The sequence below is a fragment of the Petaurus breviceps genome, unplaced genomic scaffold (genome assembly GCF_028583685.1).
Source record: "Petaurus breviceps papuanus isolate PSGF00001 unplaced genomic scaffold, PetGlider_PUasm1.0 90630, whole genome shotgun sequence".
Taxonomy (NCBI): Eukaryota; Metazoa; Chordata; class Mammalia; order Diprotodontia; family Petauridae; genus Petaurus; species Petaurus breviceps.
The window spans coordinates 4,214,269-4,219,309 of NW_027187291.1; positions in this window are offsets into that span (position 1 = coordinate 4,214,269).

The following is a 5,041-nucleotide window of genomic DNA, read 5'->3' on the forward strand; positions in this document are numbered from 1 at the left end:
TCAGCACGTCCATGGGGCATGGGAGATCTTTAAATCCCATAACCCTTGCATTCGGCCCCAAGATCTTTCATGTCCCTTACTTGGCAAAAATACAGTAGGAATAACTGGTGTCAACAAAATTTCACAACAATATAACAAGAATAGCACACAATAAACACAGAAAACCATATTTTAGGGTGGGGCTTGAGCACAAGCTCCCCATCATTCCCCCCACCCCGAACAAATGGGGCCCCAAAATCTTGTGGTAAGGGGTGAAGACCTCTTCTTCTATGGCTACTTGCTGCTGAAATCAGATGTAGAGCTGTCCCTGTCCTTAGGGGTCCCATTTGAGAGGTCAGTTCTTAATATGCTTGATGCCAGGTCCAAGGGTGACACATCACAGTTGCAGACAGGAGGTGACATCCAGCTTAAGCTATCAGGAATCTACAGATGGAGGGTACCAAGCCTGTGGAAACAAATCTAACAAACAAGGTGAACAAACAAAAAATCAAGAAGAAGCAAAGAGACAATAACCAGACTATCGTAGCCTCACTCACGGTAGAATAAATGACTTAAGGGTACAATTTTGTAATCATCTTCTCCAGAATAAACAATAGTTACAGTGTTATCCTTCCCATATGCTATAATCTCTGCAGCCTTTGGAACATCAACTGGCTTCCGTTTTACCCATACTTTAGCTCCTGATTTTATTCTATCACTAGAACCAAATCCTTCAGTTCCTGTGACAGTTATTTTGGAAGGAGGGTCAGTTTTGACAAGTGGCATTGTTTTACAAGGAACGATAATCACTTGAACTATCCTATCATTCTTGTGAATCTGTATGGGCCCTTCACCTAAATTCTGGAATGTTACAACAATTTCTCCTTGATAATTAGAATCTATTACTCCAGCCAATACATGTATTCCTTGAGCTGCTAATCCTGATTTGGGTAAAATCTGTCCAAAGTGATTTTTAGGGATTCTTATGCATATCCCAGTGGAAATTTTTCTTACTTCTTTCCTGTCCAACCAAAAGTCCTCTAAACAATGTAAATCATACCCCACCGAACCAGGTGGTCCTGGGTATGGTGCTGGGACATCTGGCCTCAAGGTCCAATACTCAATATTTGGGATCTTGTGTGTTTGTTGTTTTCTAATTTGCAGATCGGGGGTCATCATTCTGGCTAGAGGTGTACTTCCTCCCAATGGTCTATTATTCAAATTACGCAAAGCCATGAACAAATTATCCTTCCAATGTTGATATGAATTATTGGAACTTAACTTCCTCAACTGTTCTTTCAGTAATCCATTCATTCTTTCAATTAACCCAGATGCTTCTGGATAATATGGAATATGATATATCCATTCTATATTGTTTAGTATACAATACTTCTTCATTTCATTGCCTTTGAAATGTGACACATTGTCACTTTGAATCTGCATTGGGGTTCCATAATATAGACTTATGAGATCTAGGGTTTTACAAGTGTTTTTCTGGGTTGCATTCTTATAAGGACAAGCTACTAGTACACCTGAATAGGTATCAACACAAGTACATATAAATCTGCATCCTTTATCCAGTGGTAGTGGACCAATATAATCTATTTGCCAGATTTGGGCTGGGACTTTTCCTCTTGCTATCTCTCCAGTTACTAGCCGAGGAACAGTTCGCTCCTTTTCCAAATGACATATATGACGTTCTTCTGCTATCTGTTTTAACAGTGAATGAGAGATACTAATACCTCGATCTTGTGCCCACTGGTGTGTGGCCTGGACCCCCAAATGGCCTGCTGTTTGGTGGACCCATTTTGCTAATACCGGATCATCAGTTGTTGTCAAAGTAGGGACAATACGTTCAGTAGCAATCTTTGCCAGTCGATCAGCATGAGCATTGTACTCACGTTCTGGTGTGGTGGGGGCCACGTGAGCATCTACATGAAAAACTGACAAGTCAGTGACCAAAGACATGTTCCAGATATCTTCCCATAATTCTTTGCCCCAGACTTGTTTACCATGAATTTCCCAATTTTCATTTTTCCACATGGGCATCCATGTAGCTAACCCATTAGCTACCGCCCATGAATCAGTGAATATATGACACCGTCCTCCTTGTTCTATTCTGATGGCTTGATATACTGCCATAAGTTCAGCATATTGGCTACTTGCACCTATCCCAGTACTTTCTAAAGTCCTTCTAGTACATGGGTTATAGGCCACTGCTTTCCAATGTCTTTTTTGCCCCAAATATTTTGCTGTCCCATCAGTAAACCATGCATGTCTCTTTTGTTCCTCAGTTAATACATCATATCCCTCATTCCATTTTACAGTGGACTGTACCAACTGTTGCTTTGGCTCAGGGGGTGTGTCACTCCTCTCAATTTCTATGTTTGCTATAGATTCATGCAGAGCAGAGACTCCGCTTTTGCCTGTTTTCGCTCTATTTTGAATATACCACTTCCATTTGATTATACTAGCCTCTTGGGCATGTCCAATTCTGTGAGAAGCTGGGGTACTCATTACCCAGGTCATAATTGGGATTCCAGGTCTTAATATCACTTCATGGCCCACAGTCAGTTGTTCAGTCTCCACCAAAGCCCAATATGCAGCTAACAACTGCTTTTCAAAAGGTGTGTACTGGACTCCAGATGAAGGGAGTTTCCTACACCAAAATCCCAAAGGTACATTTCGGCTTTGTTGTTTTTGCCATAAGCTCCAGTTTGCATAATCATCTTGTACAGTCACTTGCAATTCCACTGGACCATTTTGCATGGGCCACAAATCTAGGGCCAATTGTATGGCAGCCTTGGCTTCTTCAAAAGCTTTACTCTGCTCAAGTCCCCAATCGAATTCATATTTCTTCCGTGTGACTCTATATAAAGGTTTTAAAATCTGTCCCAAATGTGGAATGTGGTGCCTCCAGTATCCAAACAATCCTATGAACTTTTGGGCCTCCTTCTTAGGGGTAGGAAAATCCTGAATCTTTTGTCGGGCTTGAGGAAGAATCTCCCTTAGCCCCTTGTTCCATTGTATACCCAAAAACTTCACATTCTGAGCTGGTCCTTGAACCTTTGCAGGGTTAATTTCCCACCCTTTACTTTTCATATGCTCAATTAGAAGGGTCAAACTCCTTTCCACTACTTTCACATCTTTTCCCTGTATCATGATATCATCAATGTAGTGGGTAAGCTGTACACCAGGTAGCTTTAATTCATCCAACTGTTCAGCCACAATCCTGTGACAAATAGTGGGGCTATGTATGTACCCTTGTTGCAAGCGAGTAAAAGTATATTGTCTACCCTGCCAAGTGAAAGCGAAGTGGTCCCAATGTTTTGAGTCTATTGGGATGGTGAAGAAGGCATTTGCCAAGTCAATAACTGCATACCAAGTCCCATCATATTTCTGGATCCTTTCTATTAAGGTGATGGTATCTGGAACAGCAGCATACAAAGAAGGAGTCACCTTATTCAACTGTCTATAATCCACAGTCATTCTCCATGTCCCATGTGATTTTCTTACTGGCCAGACAGGATTATTCCATCTTGTGGTTGTAGGGACTAACACTCCTGCTTCAATATATTCCTTTATAGTAGTGGCAATTTCATCTTGCCCACCTGGCACACGATACTGTTTTAAAGTAATTACTTCAGAAGGTTCAGGTAAAGTGATTGGGTCCATTTTTAGTTTTCCTACTAAAACTGTATTAATTCCTATCTTCCTCACAGCAAATTGGTATCTTCCTTCAGGTAAATTCAGAGTCATGCCTCTCAATACATCTATTCCAATGATGTATTCAGGAATGGGTACAACAACCACAGCATATTCCTTCTTAGGTAACTGCCCAATTTTCATTGTTATTTTAACCTGTCTGGCTGATATTTCAGCGTCTCCTAGACCTGTGATGGTAATAGGAGTTCCATGTTTAAACTTATCAGGGTTTCCATAGATAAGTGTGGCCTCAGCCCCAGTATCAATCAGTGCCCTAGTCACAGTAGTTGATCCATTCTTCCAATAGATTGTTAAACCAATATGGGGTCTGCAATCTCTTCTGCATATTTCTTTTATCTGGGCTGGGGCTTGGCCTATCTCCTATTCCCCCTGAAGGTGGGGCAAACTTGGATACAAAGATTCAGATTCAGAAATACCTGCGGGGGTGGTTCCTGCTTCCCTGTTCATTCTAATGCTAAGTACCTTTTCTTGGTACAGCTTATGCAGCTCTTCAGTTGGAATACCATCTATTCTTCTAAAGTCCACCCCAGCTCTTAATAGAGCAGTAAACAGTTCCCTTCTTGTGGGTCTATTTTGTCTCTGAATCCTCTGGCTGTTTACTCTTCTCTCTCGAGGCAATTTGTCTTTTTCCCATTCCCCTAAATCGCTTAATTGTGAAATCTTATCCAGCACCTCTGAAAGAGGGTGCCCTATTTCTCCAATTAAAAGAGTCAGAATTAGGTGCTTATATGCAGGAGGAGCCGTCTTCACTATGATATTTCTATGAGGAACTCCTAGGGGGGTATCATAATATGCATTTGCATCTCCAATCAGGATAGCAGTTTTCATTACCTCCTCCTTTAGTTTTCTCATACAGTCTCTAAGTGAGTACCAGGGTCTGTCTCCCCTAGGCCACATAGATTCAGTTGGATATTGCTTTTTGCAACCTTCTAAAGCTAAAGCTAGAAGATTCGTTTTGTTATTTCCTCCTTGCATATGGTGATCCCTAAAAGCCTGGTGTACAAAAGGATTCTGACTGATACTTATGAATTTTAAACAGTCCGCATTGTCCAGTGTTATTCCTCCTGCGCCTTCATCAGTGATTCTTACTATCTAAGACACTAAAGACTCCCCCATTCTTTGGGTAAATCTACTCAATATATCAGTGATCTCCTGTTGAGTGAAATCCTCAATTATCTCCCTGGACTCTGTTTTGCCTCGGTGGTTCTCCTGCCTTCTTCTTCGTATGGGGAGAGCTTCTACATTAGGAGACTCCTCATCTAACCTTGTTCCATTCTCCTCACACACATTCTCCTGGAAGCTGTCAGGGCAACTCTGCCCAGCCTGTACAAAAGCT